This window comes from Cupressus sempervirens, chromosome 3 (assembly GCF_028749045.1).
Source record: "Cupressus sempervirens isolate cs-2001-9-10 chromosome 3, ASM2874904v1, whole genome shotgun sequence".
In the NCBI taxonomy this organism is placed as follows: Eukaryota; Viridiplantae; Streptophyta; class Pinopsida; order Cupressales; family Cupressaceae; genus Cupressus; species Cupressus sempervirens.
In genome coordinates, this window is record NC_143120.1 from 208,968,357 (window position 1) to 208,990,983 (window position 22,627).

Consider the following 22,627-nt stretch of genomic DNA (forward strand, 5'->3'; position numbering starts at 1 on the left):
ATTTTAGTCAAGGGTCCACAAGTACTACTAAAACTCCTGATAATTTTTTTTGTAAAAGCTAGCCAATCCATGAAAAGATCTTACCTAAGTAGCACTCCTTGGAGTAGGCCATTCAAGGATAGCCTTCACTTTCTCTTGATCTATTTTTGTACTTTTTACTAAAACTACAAATTACTGATATACAAAATCCTTCACAAAGGTACACTTATTCAAATTAATCAACAATATTTCTTCCTTAACTTTTCAAACACCCTATGAATATGCATGATATGATCCTCCAATGTCATACTAAAGATCAAAATATCATATAGGTAAACAATGACAAACTTACTTACGAATTTTTTCAGTGCCTCATTCATGAGTTGCATGAAAGGGTTTGGTGCATTAGTTAAGCCAAAGGACATGACTAACTACTCATACAATCTTCCTTTGTCTTGAGGGTATTCTTCCAATCGTCCCCTTCTCTAATCCAAATCTAATGATATCCATTCTTTAGATCTATATATCATCCATTATTGACAATGGAAACCTATACTTGATTGTGATCTTGTTGATAGCCCAAGAATCTCTACACATCCTCCATCCTCCATTCTTCTTTGGTGCTAATATCATTGGAACAACACTTAGATTTAGACTCTCTCAAATTAACCCCTTTTGCAATAACTCTTGTACTTGTCTGCTCAACTTTTCACTTTCTACTAGTGTCATCCTATATATTGCATTATTTGGAAAAATAGCTCCTGGAATCAAATACATTTGATGATTGATCTTCCTTATTGGTGGCAATCCATCAGGCACATTATCAGATACAATATCTAGAAACTCATCTAATAAATTAACAACTTTTGCAAGTACATCTTCTACTTCTTCTTTACCATCTTTTAGAATTATAGAAACAACATATATGTTAATGCCTCATACCATATAAGAAATTTCTTTGATCAAGTAATCTTGTCCTAACATTACTACATACCTTTTCTTCTATGTCCTTCATTGTCTTTAGCTTATGTCACACTTCATCCTTTGTCAAGGAGTGTATTCACATGACCATCATATATAATACACATGTCAAACTATCATGACCTACCTAACAACATATGACATGCATCCATGAGTATGATATCACATAGTATCTCATCATGGTAGCTTCAAAATTTGAACTTCACTAGGCATTGTTCAATGACCATGACCTAGTGGTCATCCTACACCTAAACAATATGGTATCTAGGTGTGGGTGTTTATGAATCTTAAGCTTTAACTTTGTGACCATCTCCTCTGACACCAAATTTTTAGTGATGCAAGAGCATCTTGGGTGTAAGAGCAATATTGCATCACTAAAAAATATTTTTATTTTTAATCTTTTCTATTTTAATAAGGACTAGTAGAGAGGGTGGTTACTATTATGGGGGCTTACAATTTTTAGTAAGTTTATCATATAAACTCAGAATGTTCTAATTTTTTACATGAAGTTTCATTTCAAAATTCTAAGCCTACCATAAAATTCTCATTGCTCCAGCTTAAGTATCAAAGAAGTTATTGCAGATTTTTAGTGGAAACATTTGAAGAAAAATCTTCAAGCTCACTGTTGGAGGCCTTAGAGTTCCTGGATGAGGTATAAAAAATTGACGAAAGGGCACTTGAGCCATTCTAAGCTTGTAGATTAGGAGCTAGCATTTATGAAAAGTGGTTATAATAGCCAATTGGAGCAATAGTTTGAGAGTTATGGCCTTCCAAAGTTGGGCTACCCAAAATTTCTAAAATTAATGTCAAAGATGTATTTGGCCAACTAAATATGTATTTTTAGGGTCTATTGGCCATAGGTATTAAGTTTAAGCATCTAAAACCTTCTCAAGCGACATAAAATTGCCTATTTAAGAAAGACTCGAACATTGTCTTGGAAAACTCTGGGTGATAGTTCACACCATTGTCTAGCAAATTACTGTAATGAAGGTGCCCATTTGGGTTAGTATATTGTAATTGTGAATTATGTAATTCCACATTTGTAGTGATAACATGAATTTTGTTCTCATATTTGTTGTTGTTTCTTTGTTTTTGTTGTGTTTATGGTATTAAAGGGAGCACACTTCATCAAGTGGTATCAAATTCAAGTTTCTTGAGTATGTGGATAGATCACCAAATATGAGGCAATTTGCACCAGGACTATGGTTTGGGCTAAGTGTGTAGACAGATCATCAATTGTGAGGTAGTTTGCACTAGGGTTTTAGCATAAGTGTGAAAATGCCTCCACGATGAGAGCATGGTAGAAGACTTGTAGGTGTTACACTTGGGGGTTTTAGAGCCCTCCAAAGACAAATGCAAGCATTGAAAGAAAAAAAGAATAGAGGAATAAATCTTCCTATAAGAGATGAAAGAGACGATGAGGACAAAGTAGAAGAAAATGTAGAAGCAAAGACGGTTATAAACCCAGAGGAAGAGAGGCTTTTTAAGGCCATCTTCAAGATTGGAAAAAAACCTAAGTTTGAGGTTCCCACATTTTTGGGAAATCTTAACCCAGAGGAGCTGATCAATTGGATCAATGAACTAGAGGAGTACTTTAAGTATGAAGATATTGAGGATCCTGATAGGGTCAAGTTTGCGAAGGCAAAACTAAAGGGATATGCAAAGATTTGGTGGCAGGAGGTTCAACTAGGGAGGAATAGAAAGGGCAAGAACAAAATCACTAGATGGGATCAGAAGTTAGCTAAACTAAAGTAATAATTCATTCCTATGGATTATTATCTTGATCCATTGAAGAAAATTCAAGGGTTGAAGCAAGTAGGAAAATCTGTTCAAGAGTATATCAAAGAGTTCTACTGAGTTCTAATTAGAACTAGCCATATAAAAGTTGATAAGGAGAAAGTGGCTCATTATCTTAATGGGTTAAGGCTAAGCATTCAAGATGAGATGAGCCTTGTTTGAGTAACTAGTATTGAGGAGACATACCAATTTTCCCTAAGAGTTGAGGAGAAACTAAGCAAGAAGTTTGAAAACAAGAATAGTGGAAGAGGTCATGGAAGATGATCTTATGGAGGCCATAATGATGATCAAAAGAATAAGGATGAGGCTAGAAGTAGTAGTTAGAACTAGAGGAGAAATAATCCAAATCATTTCTATGATCAAAATAATAAAGATCAGAGAGGAAGAGGCAGAGGACAAGGATCTAGAAGAGGAGACTTCCGCGGGAAATGTTTTCACTATGGAGAAGAAGGGCATAGAGCATTTGAATATTCCTAGTACCAAGGAAGGACATATCAAAAAAAAAGAGGCCAGGCTAGAGTTGCACATGTTGATGAAGATGTTAGATCATCACATTTTGTTTAAAGAGGCAAAATCCTAGTTAATAGAAGAGTCCTATTGAGTGGTGAGAATGAACTTGATCAAAGAAGAAGCTTCTTTCACACAAGGTGTAGATGTGAAGATAGGTATTATGATATGATCATTGATGGTGGAAGTACTGACAATCTAGTGTCAAAAATGATGGTCACAAAGTTGAAGTTGAAGAGGCAGAAACACCCGCATCAATATCGTATTGCTTGGGTGCAAGATGACCACAAGGTCATGGTTACTGAGCAATGCTTAGTGAAGTTCAAGACTGGAAGTTACGAGGATGAGATACTTTGTGATATAATACCTATGAACATATGTCATATGTTGCTAAGTAGGCCATGGTAGTTTGACAGACATGTTGTGCATGATGGGGGGGGGGAAATACCTATACTCTGATCAAGGATGGAGTGAAGCATAAGTTGAAGCCATTGAAGGAGAAAGAAGAAAAGGTATGTAGTGCTACTAGAATATGTTTTGTTGATGGAAAAGAGTTTCTCAATGGTATGAAGCATGAGCATGTGTGTTTTTCTATAATTCTTAAAGATAGTAAAGAAGAAGTAGTGGAGGCACCTATAGAAGTTGCAAATATGTTGGGAGAGTTTTCTAATATTGTATCAGATATTATGTACCTGATGGATTCCCTCTAATGAGGAAGATCAATCACCAGATGTTTGGTTCTAAGAGCTAGTTTACAAAACAAGGTAGCGCACTGAATGACACTAGCAGAAAGTGAACAGTTAAATAGACAAGTTCATGAGTTGTTATAAAAGGGATTGATTCAAGAGAGTCTGAGTCCATGTGTTGTACCAGCTGTGTTAGCACCAAAGAAGAATGGAGAATGGAGGATGTGCACCAATTCTCATGCTATCAACAAGATCACAATCAAGTACATATTTCCATTGCCAAGGATGGATGATATTATGGACTATTTGAGTGCAGCTGAGTATTTCACAAAGATAGATCTAAAGAATGGGTACCATCAGATTCATATTAGAGAAGGTGATGAGTTGAAGACTACTTTCAAGACAAGGTAAGGAATGTATGAGTGGTAGTCATACCTTTTGGGCTAACCAATGCACTAAGCACTTTCATGAGGCTCATGAAGGAAGTACTAAAGGAGTTTTTGTTTAAGTTTGTCATTGTTTACCTAGATGTTATTTTGATCTTTAGTAAGACATCGAAGGAGCATTTGATTCATATTCAAAAGGTGTTTGATAAGTTGAGGGAAGAAAAGTTGTTGATAAACCTGAAGAAGTGAAATTTTGTAAAGAAGGAATTGGTGTACCTAGAATTTGTAGTCTCAATAGAAGGTCTAAAAGTGGACCTAGAGAAAGTGAAGGCTATCTTTGAATGGCCTATTCCAAGGAGTGTCATAGAGATAAGATATTTTTATGGATTGGCTAGTTTTTACAAAAAATTCATCAAAGGTTTTAGCAGTATTTGTGGACCCTTGATTGAAACAATGAGAGGGGATAGGAAAGAATTTAAGTGGATTGGAGTAGATAAGAGTTTTAATCCATTGAAATATAAAGTTAAAGAGCAACATGTTTTAACACTTCTAGATTTTAACAAGGTGTTACAAGTAGGCTTTGATGCTAGTGGTACTACAATAGGAGTTATTTTGAGCCAAGAAGGTAGGCTTGTTGCTTACTTTAGTGAGAAATTGAATGATGCAAAAAGAAAATATTCTATTTATGATCAGAAATTTTATGCTATAGTTCAAGTATTGAAGAAGTGGAGACACTATCTTCTTCCTAAGGAGTTTGTTTTGTATATTGACCATCAAGCTTTAAAATATATGAATAGTCAAGGAAAATTAAACCAAAGGCATTTGAAGTGGGTTGAATTTTTGTAGAGTTATACATTTATTTTGAAACACAAGAGTGAGAAGTCTAATTGAGTTGCAGATGCTCTTAGTAGAAGACAAATTTTGCTGATAGAAATGTAGATAGAGGTGGTTGGGTTCAAGGAACTCAATCAATTATATTCAGATGATCTTGATTTTGGTGAAGCATATAAGGGTTGTACAAAACCTATTACACTTGATAGGACAAAGTGGTTGGATTTCGTGATCCATTATAGTATGGTGTTCAAAGGAAGTTAGTTGTGCATTTCTAGAAGTTCAATGTGAGAGAATCTCATCAAGGAGAAGCATAGTGGAGGATTGGTTGGACATTTTAGTAGAGATAAAACCATAGCTTTGGTGTTGAGAATTATTTTTGGCCACAAATGTAGCAAATGTGAAGAAGTTTGTACAGAGTTGCAAAGTATGTCAGATGGCAAAATGAGTGAAGAAAAATACAGGGTTGTATCAACCATTACTTGTACTAGAGAAGTTGTGGGAGGATGTCAGCATGGATTTTGGTCTTGGATTAACAAGGACACAATGTGGGCATGATTCTATTTTTGTGGTGGTTGACAAGTTTTCAAATATGGCACATTTCATTCCTTGCAAGAAGACTAGTGATGTTGTTCATGTGACACATTTGTTTTTCAGAGAAGTGGCGAGACTACATGGTCTGCCAAAGAGTATAGTTTTAGATCAAGATACCAAATTTATTGGGTATTTCTAGTGTACATTATGGAAGAAGTTGAAGATGGATTTGAAGTTTAGTTCATCACATCATCTACAAACTAATGGACAAAAATAAGTGGTGAATAGGAGTCTGTGAAATTTATTGAGATGTTTGGTTGGAGACAAGCCAAAAGGATGGGATCTGGTTTTACCATAGGCATAATTTGCATATAATAATTTTGTCAATAGGAGTACTAGTAAATCACCATTTCAAATTGTATATGGGAGCAGTTCTAGAAATTCTTATGAATTGTGACAGTTGGATAAAGGAGAGATAAGCAGTGCTGAAGCAGAAGAATTTGTAGACCATTTGAAGAACATCCATGAGGAGGTGAGGAAGCACATCATAAAGATGAATACACAGTACAAGGATAAGGCAGAAGTGAAAAGGAGGTATAAGGAATTTCATATTGAAGATGAAGTCATGGTTCATTTGTGAAAGGAGCATTTTCTAGTGGGTACATATAATAAGCTGAATATGAAGAAGTTTGGACCATGCAAGATAGTGAAAAGGAATGATTCTAAAAATGCCTATGAAGTAGAGTTGCCTGCTAAATTGGATATTTCACTAGTATTTAATATTTCAAATTTGATAGAGTATTATGAAGGAGGTGATGGAGATGAAGTTACAGAAGCATAGTGGAGTATTCCAATAGCTAGTTTAGATACAAAGGAGATTGAGGAGATACTGGATAGTCGTATTGGCAAAAGTACAAGGAACAAAATTATGAAGAATAATTGGTCAAATGGAAAGGGAGGTGAGTAGAGGATTCATCATGGATAGCAAGGGAGGAGGTTAATTGTCTTGGTTTTTCTCTGAACACCTGAGATGTGATGGGTTCACTTCTCAAATTACCCTAGGTGTCTGATGGAAGAGCATCCTGGGTGTAAGAGCAATCTTGCATCACCCAAAAATATTTTTATTTTTAGTCTTTTTTATTTTAATAAGGACTAGTAGACAAGGTGGTTACTATTTATGGGAGCTTACTAATTTTAGTTAGTTTTTCATATGAGCTTGGAATGTTCTCATTTTCTACATAAAGGTTCATTTTAGAATTATAAGCCTACCATAAAAATCCTATTGCTCTAGCTTAAGTATCAAAGAAGTTATTGCAGATTTTCGGTGAAAAAATTTACAAAAAAGTCTTTAGGCTCACCATTGGAGGCCTTAGAGTGCCCAAATGAGGTTTGAAAACTCAATGAAAGGGTGATTATGCCATTTTGAGCTTATATATTAGGAGTTGGCATTTCCAAAAAGTGGTTATAATAGCCAATTAGAGCAACGATTCGAGGGTTATGGCATTCCAAAGTTGGGCTATCCAAAATTTCTAAAATAAATGTCAAAGATGTATTTGGCCAACTCAATATATATTGTTAGGGTCTGTTGGCGCTAGGTATTAAGTTTGAGAATCTAAAAACTTCTTGGGAGGCATAAAATTGCCTATTTAAGAAAGGCTCAAACATTGTCTAGGACAACTTTGGGTGATAGTTCACAACATTGTCTAGTAGATTACTGTAATGAAGGTGCCCATTTGGGTTAGCATATTGTAATTTTAAATTTTGTAATTTCACATTTGCAGTGATAATATGAAGTCCATATTTTTTTCTTGCATTTGTTGTTGTTTCTTTGTTTCTATTATGTGTTTATGGTATTAAGGGGAGCACCCTTCATCATTTAGTGTTTTCACCATTGATAATCACATCACAATAGTTATCCTCACACTTTCCCTTCATGTGACACAAGCTCCTCCTTTGATTGGGTTCATCCTTACCACTTCATAGGACTCTTATATTGACTAGGACTTCTCCTCTTTTAACATCTTTAGAATTTGATGATTTGGCATCTTCATCTACATGTACAACTCTTTCTTGACCTTAAGTTCTCCTATCTATCCTACCTTGGCACTGGGGAAATTTCCCTATGTCCTCCTTATCCACAGTAAAAACATGTTTCATAGAATCCTCATCTTTCTTATCCTTCTCCTCTTCCTCTTCTTCTCTGATCTCTATTATTCTTATCATGATTGAAGTTATTTCCCCTCTGGTTCTAATTGCTACTACTAGCCTCATCCTTCTTTTGATCTTCATTTAGGCCTCTATAAGATCTTCCACCATACACTCTTCTACTTTGTCTACTTCTTGTTCAACTTTTTCTCTATTCTTAGGGAAAATTGGTATGCCTCTTTAATATTTTTAATTCTAACCAAAATCAACTCCTCCTAAATACTTGTTCGTAATCCGTCAAGGTAATGGGAAACTTTCTCCTTGTCAACTTCTACATGACCTATCCTGACGAGGACTCGATAGAACTCTTCTGTATGCTCTTGAATATATACTTATGCTTGCTTCAAACCTTGCATTTTATTTAGTAGATCAATCTCATAATCAATGAAAATGGATTGTCACTTCAATTTATCCACCATTCAATCACATTTTGTGATTTTCTCCTTTCTTCTTCTATTTTTCTTCAATAGGATCTCCTATCACCAAATCTTCATATGAACCTTTAGTTTGATCTTTACAAACTTTACCCTATTAGAATCATCAATATCTTCATACTCAAAATATTATTTTAATTCATTGATTTAGTCGATCAATTCTTCAAGGTGTTGATTACTTGAAAATATGGAAACATCAAACTTAGGTCTTTCCCCAATCTTAGAAATGGCTCTGAAAATCATTTCTTCCTCTTTGTTTAGAAATTCTCCTTTTCTTCCTACTCAATATTTTCTTCTTCTACTCTTTCATCTCCACTCTTATCTCTTTCGAAAAGATTCATCCCTCATCGAATCTCTTCTTGTGATGTTACACTTATCTCTGGAGGGCTCTAAAACCCTCAGGTGTCACACCCCTACCTCTTCCACTATGTTGCTTTCATGGAGGCATTTTTGTGCTTATCATTGAATCCTAAACCATGGTCTTGGTTTGTTAGAATAATTAGAATATCTAGGGGGGGTGAATCAGTTATCATTAGGTCCAAATGTACCAATTCAACTTTTAACAACTTTAAACAACTTAACCACACCCATATATCCACTCAACCAAAATAAAAAATATCAGTAAGCAAACTTATTCATCTTATCACCAACTCTCTGTTTAGTATATGTTGAATAACATAAATATATAATAGTAAATAGCATGCATCATGAAAACAATATTCACACAAATATGACATCAAGATTTAACGTGGAAACCCAATTTGGGAAAATCTACCAAGTAACATGCTACCACTTTTACTCTTTTGAAGTGAGCTCGGTTAAGAGCCAATCTTGTTAAAGATTACAAAACACACTGTTATGTGTGGAATCATTAAAGGATTTAATACCTTGTTATGAGTGGCCTTGTTAGAGGTCTTTAGATCATTCCATTAGAATGTCACCTTGATTAAAGGATTTACAATATGAGTGTTAGGTCAACCTTTCTTAAAGGATTTTACTACCATAATGGTTAGAAAGTAACATCTAGGTTTGATATGATAAAATACAACTCACTTTGAAAATTTAGATATCCATTTGGCTCATTCTTGGTTCATTGACTAGACTTCATTACATTCTCCATCTTTGATCTTCTTGGAAACCCTTCAAGCAATCAATCTATGAAAACTTATTACTTTTCCTCTGCTCCTTTGTTCTTCGCAAGTTCTTCACAAATTCTCCAATCAACAACTATAAAACATCTCTTGTACCTCCTTAAATAATTAGCTTTGATCTTGTTGCTCTTAAATATCATTGTAGATCTTGGTGTTTGATCAAATTCATTGAATCTATCCATCATTTTGTCCTCCATCTACTTTCTTGAAACTTCTAGAAACTTCTCCTTAAATCCTCACCATAGATTTCTTAACAAACTCAATTCATGCATTAAATATGGTAGCTCATCAACCCTTACTATTTACACATTTTGTTCAATTCGTAAATTCATCTGTGTCAGCCTCAAATCTTGATTCTTACACAAACTATTAAATTGTTAACACTCAACCATCATTATTTTCTTCATCTTAGTCATTATTGAGTAGCTTAGTCTATATTGTATAGTCTCACTTAGCTTACATTGGCTCACTCAACCTTCACAATGCTCAATTACTTCTTTAGTTTTCTTCTTCATCTTGCTTGACCATAACTATCACTTGGTGAATACTGTTTGCTTGACTATATCTTAAGTTCCCTAATTTTCTTCTTCAACTTCTTCATTGACCCAGTGAACTGTCACTCAGTCAAGCTTAGTATTTTCTCAACTTCTTGTCTTCCAACAAACATCTCTTCTACACTTCAACTCATCTTTCTTCTTCATTTTAAATAATGATCAAACAACACATTATATTGTCAAAGTCTAATTGATCAAGTGCACATTGTAATTACATCATACTTACTCCTCTTTACTCATCAAATTTACTAGTTCACCTTGTTATCTCCTCTTTTCAAATCCTCTTCATCAATCAACTAATATGACCCTCTAGACTATTAGAAAATGTCTTACCAGTAAGGTTTGACATCAGTGATAACATAATAATTGTTCCAATTGTATTTTCCAATGATCTCTCTCTTTGGCATTGATGGAAACACCTTTAGCTACCATGAAATAGAAAAAACTTTCTCATGCTTTCCACTAACAACCCCTCTTTGTTTTGTATCATATCTATATTAATATCCTTAGTTTCATTCTGATTATCACTCATCACTTCTTGTACGCTTCTCCCTCTATGATACCAATTTTAGATTCTTTATTGTAATACCAAATTTATGCCTCCCTTTTTGACATACACCTTCTCCCTTTTGATTTATAACTTGACATTATTCTCCCTTACACAACTTTAGATATTACATTCATATTCAACTTTACTCCTTGTAATTGGATGATAACTGCCATACTTCTCCCTCTTTGACAACAATGCAAAAGACATCATCCACTTATACACATCATCCTCTTGTCACTATTCTGATTGATCTTTAAAATATCACTCCTTTCATTTTTGACCTGCAACTTCATCTTAATACAACTTTCCTTCTTTTCACAGCTTTAGGAAGCTCCTAAAGTGTAACCTCCTACATCAATTTGTAAGATATTCTGATCATAACAATTGATGCAATGTTGCATCTCTTCTTAGTTTTCTGTCCACTTCTAATTAATTCATGAGTGGCATCATAAATTCATCAACTATTCAATTGTACCACACTTAACAGAGTATATCTCAATCCATCAAACCAATATGCATTGTCACATCCGATCTTATCATTCAATATAATTGATCCTTTACCTTTCACATAACATGGTGCATCATTTCCAAAATTGACACAACTACAATTATAGCATTCAAGCTTTTCAAACATACTTGTATCACCAGTCATATGATATGAGCAACCACTATCAATTATCCATTTATCATTACTCACATGTGAGATTAGAGCAATTTTTTTAAAATTTTCATCTTCATTAGATTCATCTTTCATTGCAACATAAGCAACTTCTTCATCATGTTCATCATAATCACTATCAGAACCATCTTCTCTAGCAATATAAAAAGATTTCTTACCTTTCCTTTATAGTCTCTGTTACCTTTGTTTTCTCTATTGCCTCTCCTTCCTTGATATTTTTTGTCTTTCCTTTCCTACTTCTCATCTTTGTCAGGACACCTTGCAACAATATGACCAACTTTGTTACATGTATAACAAATTATAAGAAGTTTATCTTTGTATTTTCCTTTCCCCCTTGGTTGTCTTCTTGCCAATAATGCTTCTAGATCTTCAGATCATCATTTGATTCACTATCACTATCCACAAGCTTACTCTTTCAACCTTTCTATTAGAAATACAATAGAAAAGGTAAACTTCTAAGGTGGGGGGGTGTTGGTGTGAATCAACAGTTTAAACTTGGACCCATAAAACTTTACCACACATCTATCTCATGCATTCAATGAGTAAACTGAAATAACATGTTAAGTATATACATCTAAATCATGGAAACATGTAAGCATCCACACACATAACACCAGATATGATTACCCAGAAACCCTCCAAGTGAGAAGGTAAAACTAGGGTGGGGATGACACCCACAAATATTTACTACTACAATAATAAAATGTATCCAATAAAGGTTACAATGTTTTGACCATGAAACATGATCTACCCTGTGAAAGGTCTGCCCTATCAAAGGCTTACAAAGACTATTAGGTCTTACCTTGTTAGAGGATTTCAACACCCTATTAGAAGTGTGCCTAGTTAAAGGACTTTAACTTACAACTAAGTAAGCACCCTGTTAAAGGATTTCATACAGTCTATTAGGACTACTTTGTTGTATCCTTTTCTCTATCCTTTGTTATGCTCTAACTGATTTTGTAATGTGGTTTCACTTCATAACTTCTAAGTCATCATGAATGCTTTGTTTGTGCATGCAAACTATCCTCTTCACTCCTTCAACACACTTAGAAATTTTAGGGTTTCATCCTCCTTAAGAAGACTTTTGGTGGCTTAGGGTTAGGTATGAATCTACGGTTGAGATTCATCCATTTTTCGCTTAATCCTTCTATTTTCTGATTAGCAACATGTAATTGCATAGGGAATCCAACTAGAGATTCATGCTTATCTCCAAAATATTGTAATTCATCCTTAAGTCGGCTCAAAAATGGTTTACATAGTTGTTTGTGTCATTACAAACAAATATGTCAAAACTGTCTGTCTTGGCATCTAAAGTCTTTGATGCTTGACATACACTAATCTTTCTGTTGTGACTCGACACCTGTATTACTCAACATCCACTATTTACTTGGCTCCTAAATCACTCGACATGGTTTGTCTGCTTGGCACTTGAGTGACTTGGCACATGAGTGGCTCGACACTCACTATGACTCGACATGGTCTAATATTTACATGTTGTGCTTGGCATGCATTACTAATTCAACATGAACTAAGTAAATAACTTAAGTGTGTTGACACTCACTTGTCAAAACCAATTTGAGATCAACACTTTCTTTCTTTTAGATCCATCAAGAGTTAGTTGAGACTTGAAAGCACATTCAACACTAGAAGGGGTATACCTATCAAAATTTGACAAATATTCAAATGTAGCTAGTCTACTAGTTAGACTATTTAAGGCCAAATCATTACCAGGTGTACATCTTAGATCTTATGTTGTAGATACTTTGATTGCATAGATAGGAAGTAAGGTCCTTGATACCTTTCTAATCATAGTCTCATCAGATATGTCTGCTCCAACACCTCTAATTGCATTCACCACTTCTTTGATTCAACCATAATACTGTGCAATGATCTCTCCTTCTTTCATTCTCATGTCATCAAACTTGCCTCTCAAACTTTCTTCTTTAGCCCTTAACACATTTTTGTCTCCTCCATGAATTCATGCCAATTTATCCCACATTTTCTTTACATTAGTGGAATCCTTCACTTAATCAAACTCCACATAACTTAGGGAAGATGCCAAATCTATCATCATTTGATTATGCTCTTGCTTCTCTTTGATTATCTCAATTGTCATGGGTCTAGGCACTTTAATAAATTCATTGTTTAAGTAGTATAGTGTCAAAACTCCAACTCTAGATAGATGCAATCTCATTAGATGTTGCCATGCTGAGAAGTTTTGTTTGTTCAACTTAGGTAGCTCTCTCTTGTAGATCTTGATCTTTAGATTAAGTCCCTTCAAACTTCCCTTACAAGCACCAATGCTCTGATACCAATTGTTAGAGTGATTAGAATAGCTAAGAAGGGGTGCATTAGTTATCCTCAAGTCTAGATATACCAATTCAACTTTGAACGACTTCAAACAACTTAATCAAACTCATAAATTTTACTAGTTCACCTTGTTATCTCCTCTTTTCAAATATTCTTCATCAATCAATTGATATATAACTCTACATTGTTAGCAAATGTCTTACCAATAAGGTTTGACATCAATGAAAACATAACAATTGTTCCAATTATAATTTCCAATGCTAGTGGAAGTTGCCTCACAGTCAGTGATTTGTCTATGCACTTAGGAACTCCTACTTTGATACCACTTGATGAAGAGTACTTCTCTTAATACCACAAACACAAAAGAAAATAAAGAAACAATAATAATTTTGCAATAACTATAAATGAAAAAGTATGGAATTACAAAATTTAGAAATACAATATACAAAACCACATGAGCATCTTACTTACAATATTAAACAAGACAAAGATGTGAACCACAACTCAAAATTACCCTTGATAACCTATAAGCCTTCTTTATATAGCCACATTCCATTGCCCAATAAGGTTCTAGACACTTAGCCCTAACTCTTGAGGTCAACCAACCCAAAATTATAGTATTTTATTATACTTTATTACATAGAATCAATTCAAGACAATTTACAAATTATATTTTTAGGTAGCCCAAGTTCTGAAGACCATAACTTATAAATCATTGACCTAATTGGTTATTATAACCCCTTTTGGAAATGAAAGCTTCTTTTCTACACTTGTTAACTACTCAATCATGTGTCAACTAAGGTTTGACATCGTTTCAGAGCCATTTAGGCCTTCAAAATTGAGCTTGAAGTTTTACTACCAAAAATTCATACTGAAAATTCGAGATAAATTCACAAATACATAAGATATGGTTGTGAAACTTGTTTGGCAAGCTGATATATCTAAGATGAACCCCCACTTATGAGATTGGAATATTTTGAGCTCACATGACCAACTTATTAAAAATAGTAAGCTTCCACAAACAATAAATCTTCACTAAAATAACCCTTATTGAAAAGACAAAAATATAAATATTTTGGGTGATGCAAGAATTTCCTTACACCTAGGATGCTCCTGCATCAACTTCTAGTCATGGTTAGTGGCTCCTAGTTATAGTATCAAATTTGGAAAAAAGAAATGGAGTACAAGAGCCTCCAATTTAGGCACTGTCTAAAGTTCACCAACTAAACTAGAAATAACAAAAATATAACCAAGTGATCCTAAAGGCATATGACATATCCCACACATCATAGGCTACGGAGAGATGGAGAGAGAGAGAGAGAGAGAGAGAGAGAGAGAGAGAGAGAGAGAGAGAGGCTTGTTTGTTCCTAGCCTTTTTTTTGAGGAGACCAAGATATTTCTATAAAGTCATACTTTTGGTGATGTATAGTTTGCCTAATCAATTTTGAGGATTTATAACTTTCCCAACCTTGGAAGCTTGAACACAATCAAGTGGCATTGGTGTGTTGGTGTTTTAGAATGCCTCTTACTATCGCCACAAGACTGAACTTTCTTTTACAATGTACTTGAACACTGCAAAAAATGAAATTTAAATTATTATCATAAGAAATAATAAGTTTAGATATTACCCCTCCAAAGACATATAAATCACAAAATGTGAGCATTACAAAATTGTTACAGTCTATGGTAAAATTCAAAGTGTTGTTGTTGCCAAATTCAAATGAATGAGATGTAGAAGAATCTCACATAATTAGAAATAGAAACTTCACTTTTAAATACTATAGTGTGAGATGTATCATGAGTAAGAGGTACTCTCAACTTCTCAAGTTTTTGGGAGTACGTTAACGATGCTCCTATTAGCATAGGGGACAATACATTTTAATATGCACAATTTCCTCTCTAGGGGACATCAAAATAATAGTAAAAAAGAAATGTGCATGCTTATGAAAGACAAATTCAAAAGAAGAGTTGTAATCTTTCCATGACTCATTTTTTATTTAGCTTTTCATACTTAGCTAATTCAATCAAATTAGGATTAAAAAAAAAATGGAAAAAATATTCATTCTTTTAAGAATAGAAAGATCTAGTCATTTAAAAATATGCTTAAGTCATAAAGCAAAAGCAATAAAAAATCATTAAAATAAAATAAAATCCAATTTGGTACATAATAATTGAATATTCTAAATAAAAATATTTTATATTTTAGAACATTCTAAATAAAATATTTTATATTTTGCAAGTCATTAAAATAAAATAAAATCTAATTTAATATACAATAATTTGATACATAATATTTTAGTATTATAAATAAAAAATATTTTATATTTTGTAAGCTGTTAGAATAAATTAATTCTAATTAATATAAAATAATTAAATCTTCAAAATAGAAACATATTATTTTGTTGTTGTTATATGTAATAGAAATTTAAAACAAAATAAATCAAATATAAGATAAATTCTTCAATGGAAATATGTTTATATTGTCTTTTATATACAATTGAAGTTTTCTTTTCTTTTAAAAATAAAAAATAAAAAATAAAAAATTGGGTGAAACATTATTTCTTAAATTATGTTATTTTTAAACAATGATCTATAATATGAAAAATATGATGAATGACAATCATTATTAGTACTTGCCGGTAGGCTAAGTACTAATTGATTTTAACTTTTGTTATGAAATTAATATGTTGCATAAGCATAGATGCAAGATTTTTTTTTTTGATGGAGGGTTCAGACCTGCGAAGCACAGAACCTCGGCTTAGAGCCAAGGACTGAGGGGTATCAACGCCATCAAAATCACCTTGTGTTGGAGTCTTGCGCTCAACAAGACTTGATCCCTAGCGAGCTCTTTGTGAGCCATTCAACTTCACCATTGGACCAAGGGCCTATTGACAGATGTAAGATTTTTAACTTTACAATTTTTAGAAAATATATTTCTAAGATTTGATTGGGTGAATTTATTTAGCTCTTATATGGTCAGGTTTGTAGATTTTTATTAAGATGACTATGATTCATTTTTAATTTTTTTAATGTAAGTGGGTTGATTTAGATTTTTATATTTTTATATTGCATTTTTTATAATATAATTTTTATCATTCAATTAAAAATACTAAAACAATGATATTTCTTATATTATATAATCATTTAAGAAATATTATTACATATTATTATTATAAAAATATTATAATTTATTTATAATATAATAGTATCACATGATATATATACAATAAAATATATATCAATAATTGTATTAATAAATAAAATTTAAAATTTAAATTGTAATTAATATCATTATAGAAAACTATAAATATATAATATTTATATTTATATTTTATAAATTATAATTTTTTTATTAAATTGAAACTACATCTGTATATGAGAAATATGTTAGCAAGAAACACTAATCTATCAAGAGAACAAAGCATTAACTAGCATAAAAATCATAACATATATGAGAGACAAAGTGAAAACCCTCAAATGAGAATATGAGCCATGGAATGGCTCTCCCAATGAGAATGGTCACTTGATTTAGAGATGAGTCTATTATGTGGATATGAGATGTATGCTCAAGGTTCTCAAACTAGCTTCAATGGAGATGGAAATGGCAAATTGGTAGCTTTGTGAGCTCTCAATTTGGCATTATAAGGGTATGGTTAAGGCTTTTGCTTCTCAAACTAGCATTATAACTTTAGCTCAAAAGGTTGTGATGAAATGGCTTGGGAGGGGATTCAATTTATAGGCAAGAGGCTTGAGGGATGGAGGGCTAAGATGGAAGGAAAGGAAAAAGCTTATGGAGGGCTTAGATTGCATAAAAGGAGAGCACATGGATTGTGCTTGTTTAGCACCAATCAGGGAGTGACACATGTCACAGGGTGAGTGGATGGAGGAAAAGGGAAGGATGAGTCAACAAAAGAGGCTCAAGGGATAATATCTTCATAAAGACCCTTTATTATGGCTTGTAAGAGCAATGAATGGGCTTGTAAGAGTCTTTATGGCCTTTGTAAGAACATTGAAGGCTTAGTGGTTGGGATATTTTGGAGGGAGTTGAGATTGTTGACTTTGCTTGACTTAGGAAAGTCTTAAGCTTGCTTAGGGAATGTGACAAGTTTGGGGGGGATTTAGAGATGGTTTAGGATTAGATTAAGCTTGTTAGAGATTTGCAAGTGGATGGCATTCATGAGGGTGGGTGAGTTAGTGACTAAGCTTAAGATAGGAGAATAGGATTTAATTGATAAGTAATAGGTTATTTGATTTATCAATTAGGACTATAGATGATTAATTAAATTAATTAGCTAGGGGATGGCAAAGGATTAATTAAATAAGAATTTAATTAATGATGCCTTTAGAGATAACTAAATAAGATTACCAAAGCGATGTAATCAAATTTAGGCGTCTACAATATCTATATAAAAATTAAAGACAAGTACTGAGTCATATGTGACACTTGTTTCGTAAATTGTATTGCAATAATCTATAATATGGAAAATATCATGAATGAAATTTAAGTTTACACTTTACAGTAAGGTATGCCAATGACATTGATTAAGCCTATATCTTTTCCCCTCTATCTCAACAATACACCGAGTGCCTATCACCCATTTCACCTAAACACAATCTCCCAAGAAATCGAAGAGTTGATAACAAATAACAATTGCTTTTGGTTTTTGGAAGGCGTGAATTATTCGAGACATCTTCCCTTTTAAATTTTAAATGCCAAGATGCTACCATGACGCACATCTCTCTAAACCCCCACTTTCAAAGAATGAATTCTTCTGCGATTGACCCCACAATTTTCTCTCTTTCTTTCTTCTCTGTGTACATAATTAACCCTACTCCGAGTTTTACAGTTGGTAACAATTCACTATTGCTGTATCCCTTTATCAAATCCAGCCCATTCCGCTTTAGAGAGTTCAGTAAAATTTGTAGTTGTATTTCTCTATTCATGGCTTTCTCCTCCTCGTCTCTTGAGGCAAGATCAATTGCATCTACTAAACTGTATGATGTATTCCTCATTCATAGAGGCCTTGATGTCAAGGAAACCCTTGCTAAATTGAAGATTAATGCCAAGATTGCTGCTGCTCGGAAATAGAAAATTCCAGTTCCACCACTGTTCACAACAATTAAAATTAGAACTTTCATGCATAGTTGTTAGATTGCATGGTTATCGACAGTTGTTTTAGTAGTCGTACAAATTCTAAATTTGATAGTTAATAATGCATGCAATCATGCTGAAGATGCCATATAGAACTTGAGATTAGGTAGTAGTTTTAATTAGTTCTTTTTCTAAATAAATATACCAGCAATGGTATTGAGTGTAATGGTTTTTTGGAATAGTATAATCTGTAATAAAAAAGTTGTTTGATTCTGGTCTAAAAAAATAGAGCGTACTATGTTTCTTCATTGTTGGAGGTTTGTTTATTTTGCTTGTTTATCATCTTTGCTGTTATAGATTGGATTGTGCAGGTGTTCATATTCAACATTTGGTATCAGAGCTGAAGGTGTTTGGAAGACAGCAGCATGGCAAACAATTTGCAAATCCCAGAGTTTGATGGAGTTGATTACCAATATTGGTCAATCAAGATGAAGACTTTTTTGATTGGGAAAGATTTTTGGGAGATTGTTGAATTCAGATATGTAGAGCCTGCAGATTGGAATACTCTCCAAACTAATGACAGGAGATTGAAGAAAGAAGCTAAGAAGAAGAATGCAATGGCATTGTTTCACATTCAGATGGCTCTTGATAAGAGCTTGTTTCCCCGAATTGCTGATGCACAGACAATAAAAGAGGCCTGGAAGACTCTAAAAGATGCTTACCATGACAATGAACAGATCAAGGTTGTGAAGCTACAATCTTTGAAAAGAGAATATGAGAACTTGAAGATGAAGGAGACAGAGAGTGTGGGAGATTTTTGGGTGAGAGTGAAAGATGTGACTAATAAAATGGCCACTTTGGGTGAATCTATTGCTCAAGAGCAAATAATACAAAAGGTATTGAGATCTCTAACCCCAAGATGGAATATTGTAGTAATTGCCATAGAAGAAAGAAAAAATTTAGCTACCATGGAGTATGATGAATTGGTTGGATCTCTTATATCACATGAGGATAGAATAAGGGACACATCTACCAGTGTTAATGAGAAGGCTTTTGCTTCCCAATTGCAAATTTCAAAGAACGATGGTGCTAGCAGCAGTAGTATCAATAACAGAGGCTCAGGAAGGGGCCAAAATTAGAATTTTTCAAGAGGATCTAGAGGAAGAGGAGGTGCTCAAGGAGGAAGAGGTAGAGGCAGATTTAATAAAAGGAACATCCAATGCTATCATTGCAATAAGTATGGACATTTTGAGAGAGAGTGTAGACTGAAATCATGTAACAATAATGCAAATTATGCCCAACAAGATGAGGATCCTTCTTCGGGTAATTTATTTTTGTGTTATGGGAAAGGTGAAAGTAATGTGAATGATGTTTGGTATTTAGATTCTAGATGCTCTAACCATATGTCTGGTAACAGAGAAATATTTTCAAAGCTTGATGATAGTTACAAATCCAATATTACCCTTGGTAATAACAATACTGTGGATGTTGCGGCCAAAGGAGCCATGGATGTTCATACAAAGGAAGGTATGAAAAGTGTTCAAGATATTTATTATACTCCCAAGTTGAAGCATGATTTATTGAGTGCTGGGCAGCTATGTGAGAAGAATTATAGAGTGGTATTTGAGAATATGCAATGTACTATCTATGATAAGAATCGAAAAAATAAAGTGATTACAGTTGTTCCTATGACAAAGAATAGGATATTTCCTTTGAAGTTTGGTCAAAATGACAATTAGCTTGTCAATATGGCTTATGAGGATAAAAGTTGGTTGTGGCATCTTAGGTATGGCCATTTGAATTTCAATAGTTTGAAGAATCTAACATCAAATGCATTAGTTCTTGGATTGCCTAAGGTTGAAAAGCATAAACAGATTTTTGAAGGGTGTGCAAAAGGGAAACATTCAAGGGAATCATTTCCAAAAGGCAATGCATGGAGGGCCCAATACCCACTTCAGCTTATTCATTCAGATATTTGTGGTCCAATGCAAACACAAAGCTTGGGTAAGTCATCATATTTCATTACTTTTATAGATGATTACTCACGCATGTGTTGGGTATATTTTTTGAAGAATAAGGATGAAGCCTTTGATACATTCAAGAGGTTTAAAGCTCGTGTAGAGAATGAGAAAGGGAACACAATCAGATGTTTGAGAACAGATCGAGGAGGAGAATTTTGCTCAAACGATTTTAAACATTTTTGTCAGATGAATGGCATCAAAAGACAACTCACAACTTCATACACACTCCAACAGAATGGAGTGGCTGAAAGGAAGAATCGTACTGTGGTAGAAATGGCAAGGAGCATGTTACAAACCAAGGGTTTGAACAATTCTTATTGGGCTGATTCAGTTGCTACAGCTGTATATATTCTCAACAGGAGTCCTACAAGTGCCCTACACAAGATGACTCCATATGAAGCATGGTATGAGAAAAAGCCTAACGTAAATCATTTTAAAGTTTTTGGTTGTTTGGCTTATGTTCGCATCCTTGATCAGAATAGGCAAAAGCTAGATGCTAAAAGTGAATCATGTATTTTTGTGGGCTATAGTGAGGAAAGAAAAGCTTATAGATTATTCAATCCTATTACTAATAAGATTGTTGTTTCAAGAGATGTGATTTTTGATGAAGGGGGAGTTTATGGTCATAAAAAACAACACGTTGGAAAGCCAAAATCAGTTTTGGGTGATGATGATATTGTTGATAATGATAATGAGCAGCCAACTAATGGTTCTATTTCAAGATCACCAAGCTCACCAAGAAACCCCTCACCAATCCCAAGAGCAAGTCCATCCTCAAGTCCTCCAAGGAAGGTAAGAAGATTGAGTGATATCTATGAGAGGTGTCAAAATCAAGCACATGAAGAAGATCCAATAGGTGAGACAATAAATTTTGCATTACTTGCTAAAGCTGATTTTGAGCCATCATGTTTTGAAGATGCATGCGCTAATGAGGTTTGGATGCAAGCAATGAATGAAGAGATGGATTCCATTGATAGGAATGAAACATGGGAGCTTGTAGATCTTCCACATAAGAAGAAGAAGTTTGGCACAAAATGGGTCTATAAGACCAAGTATAATAGTGATGGGAGTGTTGAAAGACACAAGGCAAGATTGGTTGCTAAAAGTTTCACTCAAAGGTATGGCATTGATTATAAAGAAACTTTTGCACCAGTAGCAAGACAAGAAACTATTAGGATGCTAATCTCTCTTGTAGCTCAAAAGAAATGGAGTATTCATCACATGGATGTGAAAAGTGCCTTCTTGAATGGGTACTTAGAAGAAGAGGTATATGTGGAACAGCCACAAAGTTTTGAGATTCAAAGCAAAGAAGATTATGTCTACAAGTTGAAGAAGGCTTTGTATGGCCTCAAGCAAGCACCACGTGCATGGTATGCAAGAATTGATGGATATTTTCAGCAGAATGGCTTTCAAAGAAGTAAGAGTGAACCTACCCTTTACTACAAATAAGAAGGTAATGATATTCTCATTGTGAGTTTGTATGTTGATGATTTGTTATATATGGGTAGTAGTTCAAAGATGAAAGATGAATTTAAAGTTGCTATGATGAATGAGTTTGAGATGAAAGATTTAGGTCTCATGAAGTACTTTCTTGGCATGAAGGTTTATCAAGGTAAAGATGAAATTTTTATTTGTCAAGAAAAGCATGCAAAAGATATGTTGAAGAAATTTGATATGGCAGATTGTAAACCTCTTTCCACTCCAATTGCTCATGGAGTTACATTATGTAGAGATGATGGTGCTAAAATTGTTGATGAGACATTATACATGAGCATTGTGGGGAGTTTGATGTTTTTAACTCACACAAAGCCTGATATTGCTTATTCAGTTTCATTGGTTTCAAAGTATATGACAAATCCATCAGAGGAACATATGAAGGCAGCCAAGAGAATTTTGAGGTATGTGAAAAGCACAGTGGATTTTGGCATCA

General features: G+C 33.9%; 1 pseudogene; it reads left to right on the plus strand.

The window, feature by feature from the left end:
* The window catches only part of LOC149565548 (disease resistance protein Roq1-like), a 94,824-nt pseudogene that overhangs the window by 68,186 nt on the left and 4,011 nt on the right, over positions 1-22,627 (plus strand).